The following is a 12338-nucleotide window of genomic DNA, read 5'->3' on the forward strand; positions in this document are numbered from 1 at the left end:
ATAGCTTTAATTTTTAAAAACAATTAAATAAATGGAACTATAAACTGATATTTTTGGTTTTACTTTTAGTATCATACACTGAAAGTTTTTGAAGAATAAGAATTCAAGGAACATTTTACAGATCTATCCCTTGCTTCCAGAAACATCAAAAATCACATTGCAAGTAATATAAACATATTTGATAACATAATTTATGTTTCTTTGGTTATTATGATGTCATATTTGACCCTGCTTTTGTTTGAATGTTATATAAAATCATGTTTTATTTCCTAATCTAATTGTTACTTCAAGAATCTTATTGACAATTCCAGGTGCCACTGACTTAGCACCTGATATTAATGAAAATTGCCTAAAAACCACAATAACTTAGGAAACATTTTATAAAGTGCTATTTCCAATAGCAGTCAATCAGGAAATAATAGTTTTACTGCAATGTAGTCAATGAAAGCACTTTAGGAAATAAATATAATAAGTCATGATTTATGAATTCCTATTTTCTATCACTCATCCAAAATCATCATTATGTAGAGAGAAGACTTACACAATAGGCAATAATAAATATATTCAGCATTTTCTGTACTTTCCTGACTTTCAATCCTATTAAAACCATGGTTTTTCACAAATATTTTTACTAATTTGTTGTAAAGGTGTATTTGTCAATATATATGTGAAGAGATCATACTTTAATGGTTTTTTAACATGACTGATGATCATTAAAAAAAAAAAAAGCATAGAAAATGTTGGCCTCTACTCATACTCTTTCCTTACAGGCCTCAAAATGTTAGAGGTGATTGTAAGATAGTTTTTATAGTTTGGTTTTCAAACTAAAGGTTTCCCCAGAAGGAACAGGCTATCTATCCTTCTTCCATTCTTGAATATCATCTTTCACGGGAGACTGCTGTTCACTTGCTCCTAATTACTTAGAATCCACTGGTAAAGAAAAAACATATCCAGTGATATTGTTAAAGCACCACAAGAAAGATTTTATTCAGGACCATCACAGTAAGTACAGAGGCCACCAAATGGGAAATGCACTAGGGGAGAGAGATTGAACCCCATACTAGATACACGACAGGCAAGTGCAAATTTATAGCCAAGGATCAGTGTAGAGATCAGTGGATGAAGAATTATGAAGAGGAAATATGAGGAGCAAACAGGATTCTGGCTAAATCTACTTAAATGAATTTCTGCCGAACACAGGCCAGAGAGATCAGACATCACCCAGGGGATATGGAGAATCAGGAACTCAATCAGATACCAAAGGTGGAGTTTTCTTTCTATAAACTGACATGGCAGGTTTCCTGAAGAAATTTCATTTCTCTAAGAAGTGTCCATATAGGTCTAGGAGAAAGTTCAGGTGCCTGACTAAGGTTTGATTAAGCAAAGAACATTCTAAGATAGGAAAATACATGTATATGGAAAAACTTCTGAATTACAGGGTTAAAAAGAGATGATTCTGAAAGCATTTTGAAATACAAAACAATTATCTAAATACATTCTAAGATAATTGTTATAGTTTTTATCAGGAATGTTCCTCAAAGCCTCATGTGTTGAAGGCTTGGTCCTTAGCTCATGGCACTACTGAGGAGGCAGAAACTGAGGAGATGGGGTGTAGTTGGAGGAGGTGGGTCATTGAGATGTGCCTTTGAAGAATAATATTTTGTCCCTGGCCCCTTCCTCCTCCTCTCTTTCTCTCTTTCTGTGTGGAGCATCTCTGCTCCACTACACCCTTCCACCATGATGTTCTGCCCACCACAGTCTCAGAAGCTAGAGTCAGCTGACAACAGACTGAGACTTCTGAAACTATGAGCCAAGATTAATCTTTCCTCCTTTAAGTGCTTTATCTCAGGCATCTTATCACAGTAACAAAAAACTAGCTGATACAACAATCATAGCATTTGCCTTTCCTTGGGCCAGAATTTATGATTTAAGAATTTCCAATTTCCCACTTTATTAGGTGTTGTACCTTGTAATAATCATTCTACTTGGGCAAGTGACAGTCTTGTTCCACATACAGACATACTTTGCTTAAAATGGAGAGACACAGAATTATATTGACAAGTTTGATTAAAAAGGAAACTTTAAAAATAAATAAACTTTCCATGTGTGGGTGGTACAGGAAGTTGACAACTTTCCTTTTCTTGGTTCCACATTTCTTTTTTCTTGGTCACCACATTCCTGTTAATCTCTCTTCCTCACCTGGCAAAATAGATGGCTGCATTTAATATTTCTTCCTGTTGTTCCTCCAGCAATCTGGGAAGGTAACCTGTTATCTGCCTTGTTTTCTGAACTCCCATAGTCTATAAGCCAAGAGCATTAAAGTTGCTTGCTTGAAGATTTCTGTTTAAAGACCAGGATCCCTCTAGAACAATTTTTTCAAAGTCTAAATGTTTCTTTGGCCCTTGCTACCTTTGCTCTTTGGATTATTTTTCTTTCTGATTATCACTGTTCATACCCATGACCTTCACTGACACTATTCCTCTGATTTTAAGCTATATGTCTGGTATAATTATTTTATAATTATTTTAAAAAATGACTTCATCTTTTAAATAAATTACAGTTATCCACTGGGTCACGTCACCATGTATTGTTAATTTCTTCAAACCATTGAGTCACACCAAAATATTTCAATACCTACTATGTGCCAAATACCATGATAGACATTTTGAAAAATATAAAGTATGAAGATTGCTCTTAAAATCCTCCCTCTTTTCCTTAACTTCTAGATAATACACTCAGTAATTAGAGCTTCTGTTTTATATAATTGTATCACTTTGAAGAAGACTGAAAGAGGAAGATAACATTTTCTTACTGACTGAGCAGTGACTTTTTCAGTCAGCATTATATCTATTTCCCAATCCTTTAAAACATTAATCTGGAAAAATGGTCTCATCCATAATGCACATTCTTTATCAAATGTATATGACTGAAAAACAATAAGACTGAAGCAAAGTATACGTTTTCTTTGGGACTGATTCTGTTTTTTTTTCCTTTATTATCATCAGCAGTGACTTTAGAACAAAACCTACTCTATATTCATACCACCTACAAAAAACAAATGGGATTTTATTGAACTTGATAGTAATTTATTTTTCCAAGCAAACAGCCATTTAAAAATCCCTATAAACACTATTAAATTATTTTATTACCAACAATAAATGTCTTTTGATTCTAGATGCAATGGATGTTGATAGATACAAGGGTATTGAATTTTACAATTATGCCCTTTAGGGCACAGGCCTAGTAAAGCTCAATGTCTGAGTCATTCTGAAAATCATTTCCATCTACTTCAGAATGTAAATGTTTTTATTAAAATATTCATTAAATGTTTTCACAGTAATTGTAATTTGCTCCTTGGAGTTAAATGTTAATGCTGAAAAAATGTAAATACCACCAATCATTCAGATATGAAAAGTAACCATGTAAAATTTCTTTAAAAAGGTTTGTGACATTCAGTGGGAATTGTTTCTTAAAAGAAATTTGCTGTTTGTGTTGAGAATAAAATTCAAAACCTATAGTGGCTCAGGTTCATAAATAAGAAAAGACTCGTATGCTGATAATATTTTCAAGAATCAACTCTTTCTAATGATCTTCTCTGGCTGGGATAATTCAGGGTGCTTTTTTTGCCACAGGAAAGTAAAACTTCATCTGACCATCCACGGGACAGCTGCCGGCACCAGTCCAGTCAAGCATCTCACAAGTGCTGACATCAGTGGAGAAGTATCCCAAGTCCCTAGGACTACACAGCACCCCAGGGAGATACGTAATGGCTTTCCTTCTTGTCCATAGATTATTTCCATCAGTAAATATTGGGGATAAATTAGGTATGTGATCAATATATTTTACATATTACCAAATGACTCACAGGAAAAAAAAAACAGAAGAAATACATGTTAAGCACTCATATAATATAGCCCTGCAGTTCTCAAAGCATGGTCTGCAGACCTTTAAAAAAACTAAGATCCTTTCAGGAGGTTCATGAGATAAAGTTATTGTTATAATAACATTAGGTCATTATTTGATTTTCACATGGGGTCAATATCTGTATTGATGATGCAAAACCAATAGTGGGTAACACACATCAGGGCACCAAACTATATTAATAGTCTTTTTGTTCCTTTATTATTGTTGTTGTTGTTGTTTGTTGCCATGACCCACTCACAGAGAAAGAAAAATCAGTTTCAATCAAAAATATTCTTGATGAAAGAGTAAAAAGTATTAATCTTATTAAAGGTCTATGCCAGAATACATGTATTTTTGATATATTTGATATGATAAAATGGAAGACATGTACAAAGCACTTTTAAAGCATGTCAAAAAGTCTAGTGACCATCTGATAGAAAACGATTGGTGCCACTGTTTAAAATGGGATGGAATAGCCTCTTTTTTTTTTTTCATGGTACAGTATTTTTACTGTTGAAAATAAGTTTGAGAGGGCTGGGCATAGAGTTCAGTGGTCCAATAGATGCCCCTCAACTTACAATAATGTAACATCCCAAAATCATAAGTTTAAAATGCTTTTAGGATGCCTGGTCTATTGAACATCACAGCTTAGCAGCACAGTACACTGTAGAGTATTGACTGTTTCACCCCAAGATCATGTAGCTGACCAGGAGCTGTAGCTCACTGTCACTGCTCAACATCAGGACAGGGAACCTTGCCACATATCAATAGCCAAGGAAAAGATCAAAATTTAAAACTCATAAAGTGCAGTTTCTTCTGAGTGCATACTATGCTTACATCTTTATAAAGCTGAAAGATCATAAGTTGAACCATAAATCAGGGATCATCTATGTATGTACTTGTGTGTATGTATAGAAAGAGAGATTGATATGGAGATTAATTTCTTAAAAAGAATTGGCTCACAGGATCACGGAGGCTAAAAAAGCCCCCAAAATTACAGCAGACAAACTAGAGAATTGGGTGAGCCAACGGTACAGTTCTAAGAACTTCTTGGGTTCTTAGTACAAGTTCTGGATGGAGTGCAAAGGCAACACCTATGTTGCAGCTAGAAGGCATGCAGAGAGAAAGAGAATTCCCCCTTACTCAGTCTTAGGTTTTACTCAGGCCTTCATTGGATTGGATGAGGCCCACCCACATTGGGGAGGTAGGGGATTTATAGCCTGCTTTATCAAGTCTACTGATTCAAAAGTTAATCTCCACATAAACACCCTAGACACACCCAGAATAATGTTCAATTAAATATCTGGGTATCTTATGCTATGGTGCAGTCAAGTTGACACATAAAATTATGACAGGTACTTCACATTCAGCAATGTTCTATGCCCTCCACCACCCAAAAAATCCATTGAGTTTTCGATGTAGCAAGTACGTATGAATTTTATACAGAATATATTTTTATTAAAATCTTAATTAATACAGACCTTTATATGGCCTTTAAAATCCTTCTCTGTCTCTGCCAACTCAGATTAACATGAAAATACACACACACACACACACACACAAACACACATATACACACAGAGGCATTTGAAGGATCTTCCCTCAGCAATTTTTGACAGATAATAAGAGCAGTTTGAAATAATTTCTGGCTCTTTTTCTCTTCTGTAAAAGGCAAAGTACACTGAATAGATTATGCTAGCTTACCCATGATGGGAGAAAAGAGGGAGAAGGGATAGGAGGGCTAGAAGAGAGCTACAGAGAAGTTTCCCTTAGGTGGGAAGCTGTTGGGAAGAAGAGGTGAAGAATCTTAAAGAGGGATCAACCCTGTCATCACCAACCACTAGAAAGCACATACGACGATGGTATATATATAATATACACCTAATAAATACAAATATATAAACCAACTATTTTCAGACATTGCATCTTAAGCCACCCAGGGCTGCCTTCTCTTACAGAAGGGAGAGAAATTAGCTGAGCCAACAATAGCTGTGCCTTCTGCCTAGAGGCATTCTCCAGCAGGGAGCACAGGAGCTAAGAATCCAAGAAGTGAGCTGTCCCCCTGAGGATGAAAGGGTCAGTCACTGGGGTGGCTGAGGCAACAGCAGGGTTTGCATGAAAATGTACCAGGGATAAGGCTACTGCACAGGAAAAGATCCAGAACTCTTCACAGGGAGACCTAAATACCTGCTCTGCTTATACTGGGTGAGGCCACTTTAGGAATGCTTACACACAGCTATAGAGCAAATCCTTTGGAGCATTTAAGAAGTGCGACAAATATAAAAATATATTTGAGGCTAGCAGTAAAAAGCAAAATACTAATTCCCAGTAAGAGTTCTTCTTTGATTATTTAGTTGTCTGTTCATAAATTTCCAACATGGAGGCATTTTTCTTATTCTTGCATTATCCAACTGTCACTTAATTACATTGTGTTAAGATAACATGGTCTGCATGAAATTTGATTTATTGAAATATACTGAAACTTATCCTATCCTGTTATTAGCTATAGCTAATTAATGTGTGCTTGAAAAGAATGTATATTCTCCAATTATAGTTATTTGAACTCCATGTTTTTCCAGTATATGATGCAGTTCAATTGTTGTCTGAACTACAGAAACCTTCACGATTCTTTTACTTGATTCATTATCACTGAAAATTGTATCCTAAAATCTCCTCCTATGATGTTGGGGATTTTAATTTGTTCTCAAAATTTTCCACTTTTTTACATATGTTTCATTTTTTTATTTGTTATATGTAAGTTTTGTATTTAGCACAAATTTCTGTTGATTTTTTTCTCTTTTTCATTTGCAATATCCATGTTTTACTTAAATACTTCTTTGTATCTTCAAATCTATATTTTGGATTATTTTCCTTTTAGTTAGTACTTGCATGATTTTCTTCATCTGTCTATTTGCCATCTTTCTGTTTTCTTATGTTTTATGTGTGCATCTTGAACATAGTCATTTAGCTGCACTGTACAGCTTTATCTTATTTATTCTTATAGTTACTAAATTTAGCTTATTTATAATGACTGTAATAGCTAATAATTAGAATTTATATCTATCATTTTGAACTATTCATCTGCACTGATTTTTCTCTACTTCTTTGCTTTCTCCTTTGTTCCAACAATGAGAGTATCTCAACTTCATAAAATTGTGAATAAATAGGAATAGTAGGTATTTTATATGGCAATTACACGTCAATAAAGTTGTCTTTAAAACATGAATTTAAATAATTTTATTGTTCTCCCTTTGAAAAAAACTCATTCTGTCTTAAATTTTAAAATTTTAGTTCTTCTTTATTTTTTCTTTCTCATATTAGTCATAAATTGACTGAATAACTTTATTACTACTACTTTTAGGTGCTAGGAATCAAGTCTAGAGCCTTTTGTACCCACTTTGCCCTTAAGTTATACCCCTACTCCCCTAGAATATTATTATTATACAATGTTTGTTGAGTTGTATACATATATTGATACATTTTCTTATTTACCTTCCTTATGAGGCAAATATGTTTATATCTGAACTAACAACTCATGAAGTACTTTCAGCGTAAATCTGTTAGCTGTGAATTCTGACATGGTATTAGTCAGACCATGCCTTTTTTTTGCACCATTATTCAGGAGTGTTAATAAGGTCATGGATGATTAGGATTTGTTTATGAAAATCCTGTACAACAATGAATCAGGTGACCACATCCCAAAAGGGTTTGTACTTGCTTCTACCTCCTCACTTAGGAGTCCCGGACTTATTCTTACATAGACTTCATTAACATGTACATACATAAAGAAAATGCTAATCATAAGGACACAACCAAAAGATTTGTGGAACAGTTACCACATTTTTATAAACACAATACATATTAATAAATAACAAAATATCACAATAGAAGTCCCCCTACATCCCTCCATCCTTTCTTCCTGAAAGTGATTTTCCCCTAACCTCTATTAGTACACACTTCCTGTTTTAGAATTTTGTATAAGTAGGACAGTGGGTTATGGATCCATTTCTACATGATCTATATACCTGCATGTTGTCTGCGAGTGTCATCCACACATTTTTTTTTGTTGTTGTTTTTTGGTTTGTTTGGTTGTTTGTTTTAATCTCCTGCCAATTTATACCAACATAGCAGTACATAAGATTTTTAGGATCTCCATATTTTCACCAACATTTTGATCTTTTAAAATTTAGACATTCTGATGGGTGAAGTCAATGTTATCACTTGTAGTTCTACGTTACCATTTCCTAATTCCAAAAGGAACACCCTTTTACATGTTTGTCAATCATTTGCATATCTTCTTTTTAAAATAAAGACAATTTTTTAAAGACTTTAAAATTTTTCAAAATTTTACTGTTAAGTTGCTATTTCTTTAATGATTTATTGCATAAGCCTCTATATATTCTGGATATGAGTTTTCTTAGGGCAATCAGGTTACATTTAACAAATTAGTGGTGTCTTTTGATAAAAATATTTCTTAATTTTTCAGTTAGTCAATTTCATCAAACTTTTTCTCTCATTAGGGAGCATTTTAATGTCCTATTTAAGAACTCTTTGCTTATTTTACAAGCAAGTAATATATTCTGATAAGTTATATTCTTGAACTGTGCTTTACAATATAGCTGTAGCCAATAGCCACATATGGCTATTAAAGTTCAATTAATTAAATTCAGATTTAAAATTCTATTACTCAGTTACACTAGCCAAACTTTGAGTCCTTAGGAGCTATGCATGGCGAGTGCTTCCATGTTGGAAGGCAGAGAAATACAATACTTTCATCACTGCAGAAAGTTATATTCAATAACACTATTCTATAACCTTTCATATTTAGATTTACATATTGGTGTGCTTAATATATGTTAAAGATTAATATTCCTTTTTCCACATGTGAGATATCCAAATTAAGACTATTTCTTGAAATACTACCTTTCCTTACTGTTCACTGAGGTTACCTTTACCATAAGTAAGGTTAACACACGTGTGATCATTTTGTGAACCTTCTAGATCTAGTCCATTATCTGTTTGTCAGAAGGATAAAATCATACTATTTACTTAGTATAGTTTTACTGAAGATCTTGATATGAAAACTCCTTTATTTCCTTTTTCTAGAAACTGTAGGTCACCTGCATGGGGCCCTCTTTGTCTCCAGAGGATGTAAAATGCATTCTAGAGAAGACAAGGTCAGAAACCCAGTGCTTACTCTCTTGAGTCAAAAGTTTGAAGGGGTTGAAATGAGGGAGAAAGTAAAAAAGGATGCTTTTATTGTGAAGGGTGAAAACAAAGGGAAAGTAGAGACCCTGGCCCCTGTGTGGTTAATCCCTGGTGCAAAGGTGCTGATTGGACAACATGGAGAAGACTCAGAGCAAAAGGAAGCAAGTCTGCAGAGTGCAGAACCTCCCTTTTACATGTGCAGAGGGTGAGTTGTTCATGACTCAGGCAGGAGGAACTGGAAGATTATTAAACTTTTGGTACATGCATCTCATTTTTAGAGTTCTTTATTTATCCTCTGAGGCAGCTACTTTTAGATTATGGAAATTGACATGATGGTATAAGATAGAAACCAAAATGCAAATATAGAACTGCCATTTCAGAGCTCTTTCATGATAGTTAGGTATATTGAGAAAAAATTATGACAGATATTGCCAAGCAATGCATGCCAATGATTTTTGCAATTTCCACATCGAAATGAAACTGCTTTCAGTAACATTTCTCTTGTAATTGTGTTCTCCTCTGAAATTCCAATTTGGTTAATATAATTTTAAAATATCTCACCAAACAAAAAGGCTTGAAAAGATGATTTTTTTTTTTTTTGAGAAGCCATGGTCTAAGGTCCTGGAAGGTCAATGAAGCATCAATTTTTGCCAAAGCCACCAAGAATACTGTTACATTTGGAAGCATCTCTGGCCCTCCTGAGCAGGGAAGCTTGTCTGGACTTCTCTGGAGAGCTGCTTTAAATATCTTAAGTTTTTCTTTTTTGTGAACCCCCTTTCATGGGGGGCGGGGGGAGTATGATACATTCTGATGATGCCTGCTATCCATTACAATTTATCTGTTTGGGAACTTGTGTGGAGGAAAATTATATAAACAAGCTCATATATAAAGAATATAAACTCAAAGAAATACCAAACATTTTCATGAACAATGGGATATTGTGATTGATGCCTTCTAAGAGGATCTTTCTAGATAAACTGACATGACCTTACTATTTCCCTTCAGAAGTGCAAATGCTTTTATCTAATGATACAGTGTGTGTGAGTCATCATTCGACTACTTAGAGGGGGACAAAAGCTGAAAACATAATTTAGTGTTAAGAACAAAGGAGCTTCTATGGCAAGTTGTCAAAGACAGATTTTTCCTTCCTTTTCTTTTATATATACATATATTTAATTCAAGACATCACTAAAGAAAGAAGTTGATAAAGGGGCTTGGGGACTGTGTTAATTCTAGGATGTATGGGGTCCCCGGCAAATATCTGTTTGGGGACCCTTGGCTAAAATAATTTGAGTTGCCCAATATAAACAAGGAACTAACACTCAAGTGACCCAGTATTACATGGTCCTTGGGAAAAAATAAAGCCATATGTAGTAGGAGAGAGAAATTTGCCTGGCAGCGCTCTGAAACAAAGGTGGCTAATGACTCTGTAGCTGTGACAGTTAGATATCCTTGGGATATCTGGTCAACCCTAGGCCTGGAATCAACCTAGAAAAGAAACATAAAGGGGGGAAACTGGCTCTGATGCTGTCATCTCTTCCTCCTAGGTACTAAACTAGGCTCAAGTGCCTCCTCATAAAATAGTACTATCACCTTAGTAAGTCCTAGGCACTAGACAGGGATTTAAGATATTTCCCAGAAGGTTCAACAAAGCACTGGGTTTCTCAGGGACAGAACCATCATAAGAATGCAGACAGGATTCCACTTGCCGAAGGGAGTCACAGCTTATGCAGTATTTGTCTCTCTATGACTGCTTATTTCACTTAGCATAATGCCTTCAAAGTTCATCCATGTCATTGTATATGGCACGATTTCCTTCTTTTTAAAAGATGAATAATATTCCATTTTATGTCTACACAACATTTTCTTCATCCATTTACCTATGCTTCAACGTTTAGACTATTCCCACGTTTTGGTTACTTTACATAGTGCTGGTATGAATGCAGAAATGAAGATATCTCTTTCATATCCTGACTTTAGCCTTTTGCAGATACTCAAAACTGAGATTGCTGAGTCACATGGTGGTTCTGTTTCAATTTTTTTTTTTTTGAGAAAATTTCACATTGTTTTCTATCGTGTGTGTATGTGTATGTGTGTGTGTGTTGCTGGGGCCTTGTAAATGCAAGGCAAACACTCTACCAACTGAGCTATATCCCCAGCCCTCACATTGTTTTCTACAGTGGATATAGTATATCATTTTGCATTCCCACCAACAGTGTGCAAGGGTTGCAATTTCTTCAAATCCTTGTCAACATTTGTCCTTTGTGTTATTGGAAATAGCCAACCTATCAAGTGTTAAGTGATATTTATGTTTTCATTTGCATTTCCCTGATAATTAATGATGTTGAACATTTTTTTTCATATACCTGCTGGCTCTTTGTAAGACTTCTTTGGAGAAATATCTCTCCTACTCCTTAGCCCATCTTTTAATTGGGTTACTACATTTTTGTATTGAGTTCTTTATATGCTTTGGATATTAATCCTCTATTGTATATATAGGATGCATACCTTTTCTTCCATTCTGTAGGGTTTTTTTTAAACTCTGTTCACTGTTCCCTTTTCTGTGCAGTAGCTTTTTAGCTTGATGTTAATCCCATTTGTCTATTTTTGCTTTTGTTGTCCATGCTTTTGATATTATATCACTGAATCATTAAAAGACCAAGGTTAGGATTCCTTTTCCCAGAGTGTTGTCTTCTAGGAATTTTATAGCTTCAGTAAGTACTTCATCCACTTTGAGTTGACTTTTGTTTATGGTGTAAGAGAGGGCTATAATTTTACCCTTTTTCATATATAAATCCAGTTTTCCCCCAGGCTATTTGTTGACAGGATTATCCTTTCACATGTATGTATTCTTAACATCCTTTTCAAAAATCAGTTAACCGTATATGCATAGTTTTATTTATACAAATGAGAGATAATTTTGAAAGCAGCAAGAGAAAAGTGACATGTCATGTAGAAATAAACTCCATGACAAAACTCCCAACAAATAATGCTATACCTAGAAAAACTGTCCTTCAAAAATGGAGAGATAAAGACTTCCCCGAATAAGAAAGGCTGAAGGAGTTTAGCTCCTCTTGGCTTGCATTATAAGAAACAGTGAAAAGAATTCTTCAAGTTGAAATGAAAGGATGTTAAATAGCAACATAATAACCTTAAAAAGTATGAAACACTAATATAAGTAAGTATACATACAAACATGTAATGCTGTATTACTGTAATGATTTTTT

The sequence above is a fragment of the Marmota flaviventris genome, chromosome 16 (genome assembly GCF_047511675.1).
Source record: "Marmota flaviventris isolate mMarFla1 chromosome 16, mMarFla1.hap1, whole genome shotgun sequence".
Lineage (NCBI taxonomy): Eukaryota > Metazoa > Chordata > Mammalia > Rodentia > Sciuridae > Marmota > Marmota flaviventris.